This window comes from Pleurodeles waltl, chromosome 4_2 (assembly GCF_031143425.1).
Source record: "Pleurodeles waltl isolate 20211129_DDA chromosome 4_2, aPleWal1.hap1.20221129, whole genome shotgun sequence".
NCBI lineage: Eukaryota > Metazoa > Chordata > Amphibia > Caudata > Salamandridae > Pleurodeles > Pleurodeles waltl.
The window spans coordinates 826,428,332-826,447,668 of NC_090443.1; the positions used below are offsets into that span (position 1 = coordinate 826,428,332).

At 43.6% G+C, this 19,337-nt stretch overlaps 1 protein-coding gene across 2 annotated transcripts in view; it reads right to left on the reverse strand.

The window, feature by feature from the left end:
* ATG4C (autophagy related 4C cysteine peptidase) overlaps positions 1–14,574 on the reverse strand; it is a 181,931-nt gene extending 167,357 nt beyond the window's left edge. For both annotated transcript variants that reach the window (XM_069232527.1, XM_069232528.1), the window contains exon 1: positions 14,439–14,574. The gene's annotated coding sequence lies outside the window, so the exon portion shown is untranslated. The remainder of the gene's footprint in view (positions 1–14,438) is intronic.
* Positions 14,575–19,337: the final 4,763 nt, after the last annotated feature.

Consider the following 19,337-nt stretch of genomic DNA (forward strand, 5'->3'; position numbering starts at 1 on the left):
ACAAGCGAACAGGAAAAACACATAGATACAAGGCACAGAGCTGCAGGTCCAGAAACGCTACTTCTGCACTGCATGATCTCCATTCAAATAGACACTCCTGCTGCTTCTACAGATCACTAACAGCAAACCACTTGATTGCAGACATCTCCAGTGATACAATCAAACATATATTTCTTATATTGCCTAACACCATCCTCATGTAATTCCTGCTTTGGTCAAATGAAAACCTCTGCATTTCTAGGCCTACAACAACTAACAACAAAACGTACCCACCTTCTTCCTTCACAGTGCCTGGCCAATCACCTTTTGAGGTGACTAGCATGTCATTTAATTACACATACCAGCAGCCCACAAATTAATACCAACTGCACCAACCAAACTTACAAGTGATATTTACACTTGGAAATTCATTTAAACTACGGACATGTGTCTAAAATTAGAATCATCAGCCACCAATGCCATCAACTACACAGCCCTCTCACACATCTTCATTTCCTCAAGTGGTGGATCAGCAAAGAGCCTAATGCTCCAGACTCTTGGACAACCACCCACCAAAAAGCAAAAGATGGTTCAGCAATAATATCCTTAGCAAATTCAGCTAGGTTCTTAAAGCGAAAGTGGTACACATTCTACAGCAATAAAAAAAAAACAGAGTAAAGTAAATCAGCCACCTAATGTTACCAAGTAGGTGCATGCAGAGCCAGAGAGGATTACAAATATCACAAAATAGACTACACACTACTTTTAAAAAGGATGGCCAAAATCTTATGTGAAATTGACAGCTTAGATTCCTTTACTGGAGGTCACCAAGGTGATTGTGGAGACTGGGCAAGTGACGACTGGGGCACAAAGGAGGGAGGGATTAGGCACTTACAAACTTAAAAAGATCAGACGTGACGTACATCTGGGTAAACATAAGAAGAGTCAGAAGAAGTCACATTGCCTGGCAACATCATGTTGTAAGGCTCCCACTTTCCCTAGTCGGCATTCAATCTTGGCACCCTGCATGTCTGTTCTGTTTCATCCTTCTTGGTTCGCCCTTGTGTAGGGTTTTCTATCTGTCCCCGAGTCAGGTTTGTTGCTTTAACCTGTGCTTGCTTCCGAGCAGGCTGTCCACCCCCGCTCCACGTATTAGAGTATTTCCCAGGCAATCCGGAGCTCGTCAATAGCAGCGTCCAGAGCAGCAGGGAAGCACTCGGATATATATAGTATCATATTAATATTCACCCTTAAGGGTTCATATGACTTACTAGGAATGCCTGTTTCATCATGGCCACAGCCTCTGCTGGTTCCTAATTCTCCTTTGTGTTGAGCCCTTGCCTATGAGACTGGATAGTGTACCCTAAATCTTACCAAGCGGATTGGTCTTATTTCTCCTTCTTAATTCCTCTGCTCTGCATGGGGTATTGTCCCAGAAACACGTAGCACAGCGCTCTTCGGTTATAACAAGGAGGAGCTTTGGGAACAAGCATCTGAATGCCCCCACCAACACCCAACACCCCCACCCTTATCCCCGGGTTACCCCACTCCCATTGTGACAAGCATGTCTTGCCTGGAAAGTAAATGCAGCAGAAGAGGCAACAGTGGGGCAGTATAATTATGACCATTCAGAATTAAACGCATGGTCCAGAAACTTTTCTGGTAGAAAGGTCTGCATGGACAGATCAAACCTCTTGTTCGTTCAATCCTAATTAAAAAGAATACGTTTACTTCTCCATCGCTGCTGAGAGGCACTGAAAACTCTGCCAGTTCACAGTCTACCCATTTCAAACTTCAGTTGCTTGTGCTACAAAAGTGTGATATAAGTTGGTTTTCAGGAATGTATTTTGTAATGTAGGTGACTAAAAATGTTCATGCAATATTTGAGTGGCAGATTGATGTTCTCCGGATTGGTTGGATGGTTGTGGTGCGTATTTTAAATGAATGGGTGTCCAAGAGAGAGCGAGTAGTACGATGTTGGTAGCCATGGTACTTTGTAAAAGGTGTAGCCACCTCAGGGTGTTTCCTCCTGAAGGGACCTCCAAGGCCAGCGACAAGGATCTGGAGTTAACTGTCCAATTCCTATGGATCAGGGGGTGACTGGGAGTGAAACCTTGATTTAGTCCCCTTGACAAGAAACGCGTGCTGGTGTAAGTCACTGACACCCACTCCATTCAGACCTATCACCTTGAGGACTTAAGCAGCCCGGTCCTGATCACTCTCAGATAAGGACTATGCAGTCTCTGCCAAACACAAACCGGTCTTGGGTGCAAGTGAACAGTACAGTCTAGTCGAAGACTCCCTCAGTCAGCAACCTACGTGACAAATGGGTAAACAGCAAACGCACTATTTGGTACCACATTGCAGGTAAAGCGAGCACATGACCTCTTCAGTGCTGTACGCGGCACTAAGACAAAGCAACAACCCAAGTCACCAGCCAGAGGCTTTCATTCCACCGCTGGATGCCACATGACTGAGTTGAGACCTCCCTGAGACAGCCTGGGTGTAGAATTCAGCTGTCTGAAGCAATGTAAGAATGACAGGTTATGTTCTGTGTCGCAGCCCAACACCATGACGACTGGGCAGCAAATGACCAAGGAAGATGTCTTCTGATTGGGTAACTACAGCGCAAACAGCTTCAAAAGAAAAGAGTAGGGCTTGATTTTTTGGGGATGAGTCTTCCGGAACCCCTCCCTCATCTGCCAAAAGGGATGCTCCACAGTGTAAATGACAGATTCAGTGCTTCTCACTTAACACCAAGGCCGGACTAAGACTTCCCTTATCCAGTGAGTCCTTCTTTACACTAGGGGCAGATTCAAAACTTCCTTGACTGGGGCGACCAGAAAAAGGATGGGGCAGAGAGATCCCTGGTTCTGCCATCTGACCCAGCCTGTTGGATACAGACTTAAAACTGGGATGATGATTTGCCCATAAACAGTCGATCAGTGCAGCAGGACGAAAAACGGTATAGTCCCAGTAGGCTAGGATGTCTAGTCACCCTGCTTGCACCAAAAGCACACTTTTGTCCCAATGTCCTCCAAATAACCCACAATTCCACAAGCGCTCAATGTAATCCCCTGTACTCTCTCCCACACCCATTTCTCCTTCCATCCCCTGCATCACCTGAATCTAATAAAAGGATCAAATACTGAAAAAAATATCTAATGTTGACCGTCTGAATTGCTAGAGCTCCTCATCGATCCTCATTCACAATGTGCACCATTAACAAATCTTGCTAAAAAGGGGCAGTGACAGAACCACCACATCGGTTTTTTAGCAGGTTTATATCGCGAGTACTTGCCTCAAGGGCATTGGAGCGCTTTATGAGCATCAGTTACATTATACAAGGTCACATTCTTTCTGTACTTTTTTGGCACGAGGAGATCGGGTGATTTGTCCAGGATCACGGGATACTGAGCCGGCGCCGGATTTGAAGCTAGCTCCAGAGTCGCAGCTCTGGTTTTACCCCCACTGAATATGTTAATGACAGCTATCCAGTTCTTAATTTGTGCGTATTGTTTCCGGTGCTGAGCACCCACACTTATTTTTGAGGGCCGGGGCTTATTCTTCTGCCCCAAGCATTTGCTGCGGGCAAAAGACATATGGGAAAGACGGAGGAAGGAAAAAACGAAAAAGCGTCACAAAGGGAGAAAGTAGTAAGCTGCTAGAGTGAGCTGATGGGGGGAGGGAGTGGCTTTAAATGTTTTGAAGAGGCCCGAGATCGCATCAGTATTGCGCTGCTCTAGTATTCCGTGATCGCACATTTAATTGCAGCAGCCGCGTGTTTAAGAGGAGGGCTTTGAGCACCGGCACGTTTTTATTTACAAATTAAGCACTGCAGCTATCCATTATTAAGGTAAGGCTTTGATTATCTGATTCTAGTCTACTTTCGATAGGAGGTAGTACCAGTCCCTACACTGCAAAAGACAGTATGTTGTAGTGAGTGCGACATTAGCTGTGGGCGATTGCTCAAGACAATCTTTAAACATAAGCTCCCTGTAGTCGTTGGTTCTCTTCGGTGGATAAGGCTGGTGAACAGACGGTATTTCCTTCCACCTAAGGGGGCAACTAAGAGGTGTAGGTCCTTGCATGTTAGTTGTATGGGATGCCCCAGGGTCAGTGGAGCTGGTGGAGGATTCAGGCGCGTGAGCTCAACGTATTCCCAACACCCGTTAGTTACTGGGTCCCCAGCTCGTCCGCTGCCTCTTCCCAGAACAGTAGGATAACAAAGGCCCCCGCGGTGCCACGCCCAGTGCTTCCCCGTTCTACAAGTGAACTCTCACGCTACTGCACAGAACACACCGGAATTAAACGGAATTCAGAAAGAGAAGTGCCTGTAAAAATCGCTCTCGTTTTCAGTTTCCATGAATAAACATCTAGTCCAGTACGAGTGTCCTCTTTAACGTAATAAGCGGAACTACATTTTTGACTGACAATAGGCGCAGAACTGGAAATCTCGAGCGCTATGTAATATACCTACAGTTCTCAGCACGATACCTACTGAGGTTGAGGCCTCTACAGACTAGCATCTCCCCTCCTCCGAAGACTGACACCGTTGCAGCTGGCTAAATACAAATCAGTGCTTTAATTGGCCCGGTACTGTCCGGTACGGAATACCGGCACTTTTTTATTTTGAAGAGGGAGCGCACCAGCACTTCTAAAAAAAAACGTAATACTTTTAATTGGAGAGTACCGGCGGATACTCTGTACAGAGTACCTACACCTTTATTTTTCCATTTCAAGCGCTGGATTTCTCTAGTTTGCGCTCGCGAAAATCACGAACAATAAAACCACGCCAGAGTGCCAAAGAGTTAGGGAAACACCTCGCTTTGCAGTTTATTTTACGACGTAAAGTGCAGAAGTTATTTTTTAAGGGCCAGGCTCGCCGGTTATCCCGACAGCAGGTAATTCTTTGTCGCCGACACTATAATCACAACGGTAAATGATACAGAATCCATGATGTGTGGACGTACTCCTGCAGTCTGTCCTTGTCATTCCTAAACACAATGGTGTTATCTGAGAATGAAGTCGAGCGGATGGCTCACATGAGCGGCCTGCGGCGTTACCAATTGCACCGGGATCTTTTTACCACCATACTATGTGCTAATCCCACCCGTGATTTATGGGCTGTGTTCATATTTAGTACACTCAGCGTAAACGTGAGGCTTTGTTTTTATCTGGAGGCGCTGATAACATGCATTATTACTCAACATGATGTTTTTTTAGAAGGTATTATCACGAAGATGTTAATGCTGAGTGGCCCGTCTACAAACTGGAGCAGTGGCCGGATTACACACACATCACTACAATGGGTGCAGTAGTTGACCGAGTAATATCACTAGGCCGGGTCCACACTTCCACTCACAAGTGCACACATGCCGTCATTCGTAGGAGGAACAACACTGTGGACCCAACGGGCCTGAAGGAAAGGAGCATCTTTGCCCTCCACCCTCATGGGCACACGCAGTCATAAGAGTGGCCTTGTGCGCGCCGCTGCTCGATGTATACACACGTGTTGCAAAAGAGTGAAGTGGTGGTTCTCGAGTGTGCAGGGGAAATGGACTCCTCCCTTTCCACTGCATGTGCACAGTGCAAGAAGTTTCGGAGCCAAATTACATTGAAGTGGCGCATACGCCCAGTTTAAGCCACGCAAACCGGGAACTGTGCATCACATCACAAAATTAAATATGCAGCCACTATGGTGAACACCACACTCCCAACGCCATAACAGACACTGTCTGCAGTCGTGTTCCTTTCACCTACACATCACTGATTTCAGGTGTGTTCCTTTAATTACTTACATGAAAGCAAAATAAGACTACTACATCTAGAATGCGTTAGAGAATCACGCAAAAGACTAGGACTTGATATAGTGTCTCTGTGGAGATGTGTCACCCTGGCTGACCCCATCCCAAGTGTGATCTCCTGAATGCACAGCATTAAAAAAACAAGCATTTGCAATGCAATGGGTCTCGCATTTGCTCAAGTTAGAGCTATTAGCATTGTAAACGCCTAACCTGACTTTTCTTGCCGCATAAACTGAAAATGAAAAGTAAAACATAAGTGAGCCGATTCAAAGCGCCGTGGCATCAGCTTGAAGCAGCACACAAAAGGAAAAAGAAGTTCGCTTGCAGTCAAACGTATCGGCAAAAGTGCAATTAACCATGTAACAGGGGCGATGTCCAAGGCGGTTACTAAACCGCCCCAAGAAGGGACAAACGTAAAGCATTTAACAACAAAAATAAAGGATTTTTGAAGGGCAAGACCATGAACGAATGATAGTGATGGGCGTGCGGTGGGCGTGGTTTAAAGCCCAGATACATACCAACACGTCGGAAAAGCAGCGCTTGCGCGCTGCTATGCTCAACCTAAAAATGAACTTAAATCTAGTAGGGTTCTGCATGTACTTAACTAATAAATGTACACTCATATTTGGTTGCCTGGTGAGCTTTAGGGCCACAAGTATCCATACAGAAGTCATGAATACACTAATATGAAAGCCGACGGTCGCCATGAGCGTGAAGGAGACACACAAAAGGAAATAGAAGTTCGTTCGCACTGAAACACATCGGCAAAAGTGCAATTATCCATGTAACCGGCAAAAGCAGAATTATCCATGTAACAGGGTCGATGCTAGACTACTATCCAGCGAGACCGCGCTGCATAGGAAATAAAAAGAAATAGTGCAGAAGCCATTTGGAAAACACAGAGCCTCGTATGTTTTCAGTAGTTTACGGGTGCTGTAGAGGAGGGCTAAACACCGGAAAAGACATGACGTATGCTTGCCTTTCACGAAAGAAATCAAGCAAATTTTAAAAGGCAAGCCCACAAACCAACCAAACTGATGGGCGTGGTTAAAAGCCCACAGAGAGATTACAACACGGGCTTGTGCGACCTCGATCTTAAAAAGTAATAGTAGGAACGGTGGTTCGAAACCGCTAGTTTGTTTTAAAATGCAAGGGCATGTCCTGCTTTATCAAAAAGGGATGGAATACCCCAGCAGGCAGGTGCAGTGGGTAATTGCACTTACCTGGGGAAGGGAATTCTTGGGGAGTCCAGGAACATCTACGTCCCCTCCCAAAGCAACTGTCGCGGGAGTCTAATGACAGTGCACCACTTCTTATGGAATGCACAATGTTTGCCCCTGTGCCAGTATCTGTAGTACAGCACAGGTGTAGAGGCTAAGGTGTTCCAAGGTGATCACTCATTTACATGGGCCACACACCTATGAAAATAACGCAAGGCCCCCTTAGAATCATGCAGGCATAAAATATGTACAGAGTCCATGCTGTAGAAAATCCTCTGGTAGCGCAACTTTTGTTTTTTGCCTGTATTACGTGCTCCCAAGGAAACTTTGGTATTACAGAAGGGACCACAGATATTTGTGTAGCTCCTCTTGCAACGTGGATGGAGATTCAAGTTACAATAGGAGCTACACAAATATGTATGGCCCCTTCTGTAATACCAAATGGTGTTGGAGAGCGTATGAAACAGGCCCGAACAAAAGTTGTCCTATCAGAGCACTTTGTGCAACATGGACCCTGCGGTCTTATAACTGAAGGCATGAGCCTTAACATTCCACCCCAGATGCACAGAAAGTAAGGTCATTTAAGGATGATTCGCTCAGCCTCCAATCTCCCACCCTTTACTCCCAGGAAAACCATTAAGGTAAGATTGTCTTTATGTATCTACTTTACCCCAGAGTACAATTCAAACCAATTGCTTGTGTGAAATGGTCAGTTTGCAAAGAATAGCTGTTGAATATTACGTACAAATGTACAACAATACTTATTGTACAATTATTTAAAATCATTACAATTAAAAACAATGTTATTGTTACTCAAAACTTTCAATACACTGATCATGTTTTACATCAATAAAATTACCAACCACATCTATCTATATTACTTTGAAAATCATGGTCATATACTTAAAATGATGCTCCTAATTGTAGGTTAGATCTGGTTAAACATGTCGCAATTGCATCTTCGCAGATTTGTATTGTTAGGTGCATAAAAACTGGCCTTAGCAAGGATCTCTTCAACAGGGTTTGTTTTTCGCATGTGTATATGGGTAGGGTCTACTTGGCCACATCAAACAGACAGCAAGTAGGATCTATATCACTATTTAACCTACCATAACAATGACACCTCAAGCAAAACAGACATAGCCTTGCTCTTACTAAGTTTCCCTTCTCATTTGTAGTTAATGGGATTTCCACGTATTTTTTAGTTTTGCATCATGCAAACTAATGACCATCTGTGAAAGATTCCTTTTTTCCCCCCCATGTCAACTGTACCTTTATAGAAAGATATATGTTTTCCTTGTTGACTTGTTAATTTAGCTGCTTGTGGGGATAGAAGTCGCTTGTTTCAGATTTCCTCAAAGTGCAAATATTTTACAGCTGTTGCCAGGTTGGTGGCCCAAAGGTACCCAAATTCATGATTGCTTGCCATACTAAAGATTTCTGTGTGTTCATGGGGACATTTCTTAACTTCTCACAATCAGCCGTAAATGCAGCTTCTAGCATGAAAGATTGCTTTGTCAAGTTAAACTCTAAGCACAGTTGAGTTTGCACAGTAGCGCCAGGTAGGTAAAACAATCGCCTATATTTTCAGTATTGTGCAATACCCATCCATCCCTCTAGTTTTCAATGAATAACTACCATTCCATAAGTAAGGGTATGAATTAACATGCTTGCTACCGTGTGCAGCCTCTCAATATATAGGCCAAGCGAGTGTTCACAGCTAATGCTGGGGATTTGCAAGCTACTAGCACCTTTGATGGACCTTCTTGTTCTTCCAGCCATACTCCAAGATATTTATTGCTATAAGAGGGATTTACCTTAATTCCTCCCAACTGCCAGTAAGCTTTTTTGATCATCTTACAGCCAAAAAGTATTGAAATTTGTGTCCTTGTTAATCCGTAACTTGTTTTCCAAACAATAAGTAGTTGGTGAATTTAGCACACTGAGGGCCTTATTCAAATCCACTGTTCAGTCTACATATTGCAGAATGCTCATTTTTTCCCCAGCCAGTTTAGGAGGGAAGTGTTTGAAGTCAAGAGCAATTCGGCTAGGTCAGGCAGACACAAATTAAACAGTAGCAGCGCTAAGATGTATCCCTGGTTCGGTTCTTTTTGTGAATATTTTCTCAAATGCAACCAGAGCAGGTGCTAGCCTAATTTTTACTCACGTGTGTATGAGCTTCTATGACTTTTCTCAACAGATATCAGAATGCCACCGTTTTCAATTTTCCCCATCATTTATGTATGTTGATACAATCAAAAGAAATATCAAAATCTACAAATGCAGCATTGAGAAGGCTCCCCTTCGCTATTACTTATGTGTGTATCATGAGCAAAAGAGCTCGAAAACTATCCTCTGCGTTGTAGCCCCTCCGAAATCCCGTCTGATGGTACTTACTGGGGGCCAATTCTTCCAATTGCTTATACAAAGGTTTGGGCAACCATTTACCCTCTGCATCAAGCACTGCAATTAGACGATATATTGTCAGGGAGGACGAATTTCTCTTCTTATGTACTGGGACCAATAATGAACTAATAACCAATATTGAACCTCATCAACTACCAGAAACCAAGTGGGTGTCAAAACAATTCCTGTTTAATAAAAATAAAATCTGTGTCCATAAAGGAATACCGGAGTTGAACATCGCAGCCAGTATTCCATCTGATCCTGGAGCTCCGTCACTACGGATGGACTTCAATGATGTGAGTACTTCTGCTAGTGGGTGGTTTTTCTCTCACTAGGGGTGTTCATTTTATATGCCTGCTCATATCCTAACGGATTATCGATCACATATAATCATTTCATATAATTAGACAATTCCTCAGTAAAAACGCAGTTCACCCTGCCATTCTTCTCTTCATATAAAGTTTTATTTACCAGTCTCCAAAACTTACAGATATCTCTACAATGTTGTCCTTCATACAATCTAACTCATGTTTATTCCCCCTTTGTGTGCGCTGCTTTCCAGGACTTTTTTCTATACATTGCTGTAATTGAAATTATTTAATTTTTTTAAATTGCATAATTCTTATTGTATCTATATTTCTTCGTTGCCTTATTGTGTTTGTGCTTTACATTTCTGGTGCCTTTTGCATGTTCTACCTAATTTCTAGTCCCCTCTACTGCCTTTCCAAGGGGCTTTTACATTCTCAAGGAGGGTCATGATGTGCACATCCATGCACACGATGCAGAAATTCTGTACACTGCAAAGTGTAGACGTCGTAGAGGTACCTTTCAACATACTGAAAGTCCAAGGCCCAGAGACACTTGATCTCACCCTCATTATTTTGGAATTTCATCCCACTGAAATCAATGAAGTTCAAAATATTTTAGGATAACAAAGATTAATTTCAGGGCAGATGTTTAAATTCATAATTATGTAGTCCATTTTGGTTGTTTGGAGATGAAGGTGACACTTTGGGGGGGGGGGAGGGCACCTTTCAAATGAGGCTGAACTGATAGATATGTAGAAGTTTGTTCCTTTATCCCTTTGCCCCTCAAAAACAAGTTGAGGTTGTTTTTTATGTGTGAGAGATACAACCAGTCCTAGCATTTTAGCCACCAATCATTTTGTATGTTTTGATATTTCGGTCTATATTTACATTAACATTGTTGGGACTTGCTGAAAATGTCACAATTGCTACTAAACTACTTGCCATATACTCCAAAGCTGTACTTACAAATACATGACAGTCAATGTTCAGTATCTTAGCATTAATGACTGGTCCAATTGCGTGGCCCATTAAGGTGTTAAATTCTCACATATGCATGGCACTGCCATTGCTTCATGGGCATATGACACTGTCGAAATTGCAGTTACTTTACCATTTAAGATTCCTCTAGATCTGTACTAAAAGCTTTAGTTTGAATCCATTCTTTAAAGGCTGCTAAAAGTGAGAGGTGGAGAGAAAATGATCTACACGTTTGCAGGCACGAAGGGCCTCATCTCTAGAATTTATCTTACTATCCAAGATTAAGTCACGTACCCAACCTCCATATCAAACTCTCTGGTAGATGGACATGGGGCTAGCTATTTCAGATAAACAGTGGGAAGTTATTTTCCTAAAATACATAAAAGCATTAACCGCAGAGAATCAGCCTACAAACTGATGTTCCAATGGTACATAACGCTTGAAAGACTGGGCACAATGTACCCCTCAATGTCCATGTTGTGATGGCACAGCGAACAGTTGCTTTCTTACACATATGCTGGTCCTGTGTAGTTATGAAAACAGTTTGAAGGGAGATCCTTGATCATATCAAACAGAGACTGGGCTATCCAATCCCAGCAGACCCTCACATTCTGATTCTTCAATTACAACTGCCTGATATGGAGAGCATGATGCCTGCAGACTGAGGGATAATTTGCTATATGTCCAGGGCAGTCGAACAACAGATTGCTCTATTTTGGAAAAAGAAAGGGCCCTCAGCCAATTCAATGTGGTTCAATAGACTCTAGCAATAAAAGAGGTATCTTACAAGATCACCCACTCTTTTTTACATATTATTTCAAGAGAACAAGATCACCCATTCTGAAAAGAAAGTTACAGCTTGTTGGTGACCCCCCTCATCGACTACGTGTCTAGATTAGATTTTCTTTGCTTTATTCTTACATGACTGAGAACTTGTTGTGAGATTAGCTCCACCTCCCCTTGCTTTTCATGTTCAGATTCACCTAGGGTATTAGGCAGTTATGTGACAAGTAACCTTAGGTAAGTCAAGACACCACATTGACTCCACCTCCCCTCGGACAAGCGCCGTCGCTATCCCCTCAGTGTACCTTCTACTTATAGGGGGCCCTTTTTGGAATGTTATGACCTCAGTGTATGCCATGTGTTCTGCCTGTTTCCCCTGTGCCATTTGGATCTACAGTTATTCTATATTTGTTCATTACCGATGTGTAGTGACTCCATTGTTATTGGATGCAATGTCCTGTTCCCAAGCCTCCCCCTTCCCGCCCCCTACCCACACACTATTACTCTCTTTTGGTTATCAATAAAGAATTCCATAAAAATAAAAAAGACACCACACTGAATACATGTTTGCATTACATTCCATCACTGTTGATGAATTTTTATTTCCTAAGGTTACTTAACCATGGTGACGTTGCAGCCCCAAGAGGAACTGAATATTGCGCAGAACTTACCTAAGAACATTGGTGGATCTGCACACGGCCTGAATAAGTTCCATATTGAACTAAACACAATGGCTGCAAGTATGTGTGCAATTGATTACAGGCAAAATTGAAAGAGAAATACAGGTTGTCTGTGATAATAAAGAACATAGTTTGGAAAAATGAGACTGTAGACCAGTGCTCTTCAAAATGTGTAATGCCCCCCTTCCCCCACCCCATGGGGGAAAAAAAAAAACAACAACAAAAACTCACAGGGCTCCCCTCATAGTTTTTCACAATTATTCTATCAAGTTGGCAATGTTTAAACATATCTAGGCTTATTTAAACATCGCAGTTAAGTTCGGTTATCTTTTAAAAAATGCAATGAAATATGTGTTTGCCAAACATACTATTCTGGTCAGGCAGGCAGGCCTTACTAACTTGTAACAGTATCCACAGCGTGATTATTAGAAGTGGGGGTGCGTATTTTGAAGAGTATTTGGAATCTCTTCTCTTGCGACACAAACATCAAGCTTGGACAAAAATGACAAAATATGTTAGTGATGGCCCATTACAGAGCAGTTTATTGCTGCTCATTTTACCTTCCTTAAAAAAAAGCACTGATATCAGCACAGTGCTCCTTTTGGCCAGAGCCTGGCACCCCACTGAGATTACTTCAGGCCCCCTCAGGGGGCCTGCCCCCCAATTTGAAGACTCCTGCTGTAGGCTCTAATATCCGTTTTGCCTCAGTGAATTTGAACTATCAATTTGTGCGTTTTGTCACATTTGGAGTGCCGAGGACCAGTGGCATAGCTCCAAGGGGTGTTTGGGATGTTACACCCCCTAAACATTGAATCCTGTAGTACAAAGTTGGGTACAAGTGCTTTCATTTCACCTACAATTTTTACATGCTCACACTGACATAAACACGCGCACACACACTCTCTTATGTTTTGAAGGCCTTAGCTCCCCTTTCCCCCCCCCCACAATCATAATGACCAAGCTACGCCCCTGCAGAGGACTGGCGTCTGAAATTCGAAGACAGGATAGCAACAGCTGTCATCTGTTTCTGTGGGCTGTGATGATTGACTCCCTCTATTGCTTTGTGTACCCCACCTGCATCACTATGATTATTTCTTCTGAGGTTACTATGATTACTGCAGTATTTTGCTATTGCCCCAATCGCTTTCTGTAAAGCATCCATAATTACTATATGTGGGCCCCTCAAACCCTTGGTCACAGTGCCACTGCCGAGGCTGCACCAAAGATGGCTACATCACTAGTACAGTGCATTTCTTTGTGTTTGGTGATTTAACAAGTGACACTGACCAATCAGACTGCTATGTGCAATCCTGGTCTGTAGAGTGAGCGATACAGTGCTTGAATGTGGTAGTGGATCTTGGGGTGTCGTTATAGATGTGTTGTGGGCAGGGACATTTTAAGGATTTTGGGGGCCCTGTTCATAACAGCTTTGAATTTATAATCCAATTTCAGCTTTTTTGATGCCTAATTGGCCAAGTCACTGGTGCTGCACAGGCAGTTACTCCAAATTCTAAATATGTTTCCATCTAATATTCAAGGATAGTGATGTGCGTTTTCAATAGTGAAATGTAGCAGCAGCTCACTAAAATTATTGCAAATAATCTCTGCAACCCACTGCCATTTCTCATATGCGAGGTCTTGTTTTGATTTTACAAAAATGTTCCTTTTACAATGTTGCATGATGCTCAAAAACAAACACAACGTTTCTGGGCAAAATATCTGTAACAAGCTGCCACATATTACCCGTATTAAAAACAAATTAAAGTAGAATGGTATTTAAAGCATTCATTGTTTAACAATCATTCAAGGTAATCGGGGCCGGACTGTTTAGAAAACACAGCCAAATCTATTAAGGGGGCCCATGAACAGGTGGGTCCATGGGCCAGAACCCACTTTTGCCCATGCCTTAAATTAAACGTCTCGGGTAGTGGGGTAATCCAGAGATGCAGTGCGTGCTTTGTGTAATACATGCAAGGGAACTGGAATGCTGCTTTAAATTAAAGAGTGAAGTTGCGGAAGAAGATATGATGCACTAGATTTTTACACTGTAGGTGTACCGGGGCTACATTGCTTGCACGTGCAAACGTGTTTCAAGCAAGAATCTCGAAATATGCACAATCGTTGACTAATTAAGATAAGTGCTATAAAAACAGTCCAAGTCCATAACTTCCGAGGGCTTTTGTTTGGACAGTATCACTGTATCAAACGGCGGGGGTCACCGGTGGGATAAGAATAAATATTGCCGCATAACAAAGCTGCAGCTCAGACGGTACTTACACTTCCTCTTCTCGCTTTATGCATTGGCTGTGTCATCGACAGAACTCTCAGAGTCCTCCACAAGGATCCTTGATCTAGGTCTCCCCTCTCTGAGCGATGGAATCTTCGACTCTTTCAGCAGCTGACTAGGCTGCGCAGAGTAGGGACACACAGAATCAAATTGTTAGAGGAATGACCATTAGCACCGTCTAGTTGACGAATACGTGACAATCAAAAGACACGCCCACACTATACGTCACGCGTAGAGTTACGGGCGGCGACCACTAGAACCGTGCGTGCGAGTGTGTGTTTTTGTGTTTTTTTTATAGCGTCGGAAAGAGCGTTAGTTAGAGTTCTACGTTATTACAGGTGTTGGCTTCACATTCAGGAACGGTTCCAGCGCCGCTGCTGAGTGGGCTCTAATGTCACCTCTGTAAGGTTGTTTCATTTCTTATAAAAAAAATATCAGTCATTTGTTTAAGTTTTGCTATTCTGGAACAATCGAGAGTTGGTACATCAGCAACAATTGTCTGCCGTTATTGCGATTCATTTGTGAGGCCTTCTAATCATTATCAAACGTTTTAGACAGCTGTCATACACTTTTTCTGGTTGATTCATCGTGTTTGCTGTTTTAGATTGAGCAGAATTTCATTCCTTTTTCCACTAATTTTATGGCAAGACCGGAGGCTCCTATTATGCGTTTCTTTTCTTACTTTAATAAATAGCAGCAGTCAAGAAATATACTACAATTCCCAGAAGGCAAAGGAACAACAGCCAATGGGAATAAAAACATAGTCGGAACAGAGTATACCAATCAGCTGTAAACAAGGGTATTATGACATCACTTGACTGCGAACAGCCCTCTTTTCTTGCTGCTCGCAGTCAAGTTAAGTACCCTTTTCTCCTTCGTTCTGTAAAAAAATTATACTGTCTGATAGTTATTTCGTATTTTTAATAATATATCTTAATGTTTGACTCGTTAGTTCTTCTGCTGCTTTAACGCACTGTTTTCATAGTTATTTTCCTGTTGTCAGCCGGCATGTTGCCGCATTTTAGTCAGCGCTCCGCGCGCTCGGTTTAACAAACTTTTCCCTTTCTGCGCGCATCACCCGCGCGCTCTGTTTACATTGCCGGACTCCCTCAGGCGGCAGTTTGCTTTGCCGCGCTTGAGGAATTCCGGCGCCTCGCATTCTTCTTGTCAGAATCGGCATTCTTCTGCGCTCGGTGGCACCAGCGCTCATTTTTCACTCTTCAGGACAGCTTTGTCCTGTATTTTCTGCGCTCCGCTTACCTGCTCCAGAATACCGAGGCTACAGTCATTCCTGCTCCTGTCTTCCCTCTCGACTGGCAGGTTTGACGACGCCCACAGGCGGAGCTTTGTTAGCTTGTTCCTTCCTGGTTTTTTTTCCCTTCCTGGTTTTGTTAACCCCTCACTTCCCAGCCCTTTCTATCACCATAATGGATTCAGACAACTCTCCTTCACATGAGGTTGAGGACATCAGGCAGGAATTGTCTGCTTTTATAAAAACCTCTGTCCAATAGGCAGTTTCATCCTCTATGCAAAAAATTTCTAAGAACCTAGAACTTTCTTTTTCTGACATGATATCTAGGTCCATTTCGGCCCAGACTGCGGGGGAATGCAGTCAGCGCCTTTCTCCTACTAAAAATCCCCCAAAATCTAAAAAATTGGCGCAAAAGAGAAGTGAGACCTTCTCACATGTGGCAGAGGACGCGGCTCCTCAAAAGGCTCCCTCCAAGGAGTATAAGCATTTGGACATTGGGAAACCTGGTTTAAAACCTGGTTTAAAACACAAAACCAAGCAAAAGAATGTTATTGGTCCCTTGATAATATCGTCCATCCCAGACACGGATGACGATCTCCCTGACTTGGACTCTGACTCCAATGTGTCCTCTAATGGGGATGATGTTTCTCCTTCCCCCCCCCCTAAGAAATCCAAACCATCTTCCCTTCAAACCTCCAATATTTTAGACCCCAAAGGTTTCCAGATGTTTGGCCCTTCCAATATACTTCACCCCAACTCTACTGAGTGGGTTCCTGCGGATCATGTCGCACAATATGTCTCGGCTAAAAATCAATTGCCCCTTAGATAAGCAAACTAGAGCTAAATTAAAATCAGAGTGTCCCGGCCCCTCCCTTTTCCGTAATCTCTCAGTTACTCCCTCTATTGACCAACCTATCTTGACTTTCTTCATGAAATTAGGCAAGGATCCACTCAAAGGGGTGGATAAGGCGTGGTCTTCTTGCCAGGACAAGCTGCTTGATATTTTGGGTCCGCTAACTCGTATATTTGACATTGCGGAGGCAGCTAGAATTGACGGCTCTTTTATAGACCCTGAAGAGCTTACCCTTTGGGTTCAATGGACCTTTTGCCTTTTAGGCAATGCAAATTCTTCTCTTACACACGAGAGACGCAAGGGTTTACTTCTGAAACTCGACCCTAAACTGATCAACCTGGCGTCTGTCCAACCTAATGTTCACACCGCCGGTGCTCTATTTGGAGAGTCTTTTATCAAAGACTTAAGCAAATACGTTGCGACTTTCACGTCACTGGACAAAGCGCAACAATCAATGGAAAAGATGTTTGCCCAGCAGGTTTTTGCAAGGGCTGGCAGAGGAAGGAACCGCTTTGCCGGCCGTCCATACTACTACCAAGGTTCCAGGGGATACCACAACGCGTCATACCAAGATTATAGGCCGCAATTTTATCCCCAGAGAGTAAGAGGTTTCCGCTCCAGATGCTTCAGGAACACAAGATCCTCTTCCCAGCCAAGTAAGTCTTATACCTTTTTCTATACCTGTAGGAGGGCGTCTCCGTTTTTTCCTACCAAAATGGTCGGAGATCACGGCAGATCCCTGGGTTCTTTACACTGTTCAAGGTTATTCCATAGAACTTTACGCAACCCCTGTTCAGACTCAGTTACCCTCCCTTCCAGGTTTTTCCTCAGACATGGCATCTCTCATTACCTCAGAAGTACAATCCCTGTTACAAAAACAAGCCATCGCTCCTACCCTTCCCGATCCAACAGGTTTTACCAGCTCAATTTTCCTGATTCTAAAGAAAAACAGAAAAAGGCGGCCTGTGATAAACCACAAGGGTTTCAACCATTTTGTAGTCTATCACCATTTCAAGATGGAAACCATCCTCCATCTCAGAGATACTCTTCTTCAACAGGATTGGATGGTTCGATTGGATCTTCAAGATGCGTATCTTGTAGTTCCAATCCACCCTCATTTCAGGAAGTTTCTCCAATTTCAATAGTCAGACCAATATTTTCATTTTACCTCTCTACCCTTCGGTCTCTCTTCCGCCCGTGGTGTTTCACCAAACTCATGAAACCAGAATGATTATCTACCTCGACGATATCCTAATAATGAACCAGTCTCCACAATCCCTATTGTCTCATCTATCCCTTACGTGCTCACTCCTTTCGGATTTAGGTTTTATCATAAACAGAGAAAAATCTATCCTAACCCCTTCACAAATTATAGAATTCTTAGGTTTCCAAATAAACTCAATTTCTGCCACTCTTTTGCTTCCCTCTGCAAAGATCAAGACCATAAAGTCGGAAATTCTTCAAGTCCTACACAGTTCTCAGATCTCTCTCAGAACGTTAGCGCAAATTGTGGGCCTTCTCTCCTCCTCAATCCAAACCATTTTTCCAGGCCCTCTTCACTACAGAGCCCTTCAAAGGTTACTTTGTCACTTAAGAAAAGGACTCTCATACGCAGATATCATTCCATTAGACGTCGATTCTTGCACGGAACTTCAGTGGTGGATAGACCATTTAGAGGCCTGGAACGGAAGGACTATCTTTGCATCAGCCCCAGATCTAGTATTAGAATCAGATGCAAGCCGAACCGGCTTGGGGGCCCGGTGTGGACCAATCTCGACTGGAGGCACATGGTCGTCAGAGGAGTCCAAAATGCATATCAGTTGTTTAGAGATGCTTGCCGGTTCCTTTGCGATCAAAAGCCTTGCAAAAAACAGAGTTCGCTGTGCCATTCTCCTCATAATGGACAACATCTCTGCTGTCTGTTATATAAATCACCTCGGCGGCACAAGATCCACACCTCTGGCGGAACTAGCCAAGGGTCTCTGGGAATTTTGCCTTTCAAACCACATTTCGGTTCATGCAGTGTACCTTCCCGGCTCTCAGAATTCAGTAGCAGATTGGCATTCTCGTCATCTTCAAGATTCAAGCGATTGGAGACTCCACACTTCAATTTTCCAGATCATTTGGAACAAATGGAGTCCTCTACAAATCGATCTTTTTGCATCTCGCCTCAATTCTCAGCTTCCACAATTTTACAGCTGGTGTCCAGATCCTTTGGCCTTGGCATCAGATGCCTTTTTACAGGACTGGTCCCTTTCCCTCAATTATGCCTTTCCCCCTTTCCTCATGATCAGCAGGGTGCTGGCCCATATCAGGCGTCAACAAGCCTCTTTAATTCTCAGAGCTCCTTTTTGGCAATCACAAACGTGGTTCCCGGCTCTTCTGGAACTTTCAATAGATTTCCCGATTTTGATTCCTTCCTTCCCGGAACTGCTTCTCGACCCGCTAGGTCGATCTCATCCTGGACAATTTATTAACTCTCTCTGCATGGAAACTCTTGGGCAATCTCAATCTTTCCCGTGCATTTCGACAGAAGCTTCCCAATACATCTCACGGACCTGGGCCCCAGGCACAAAAAAGGCTTACACGTCAGCCTGGTCTATTTGGCACAGCTGGTGTCTGGGAAAACACATTGATTCCTTTTCAGCGGATTTGATTTATATTATCAACTTCTTAGCGGCTGAAGCCAGCAAAGGCAAAGCCTTCCGTACGATCAACCTATATCGATCAGCTGTATCTGCCAATCATACTCCAGTCAATGGAAACCCGTGGGAGAACATCCTC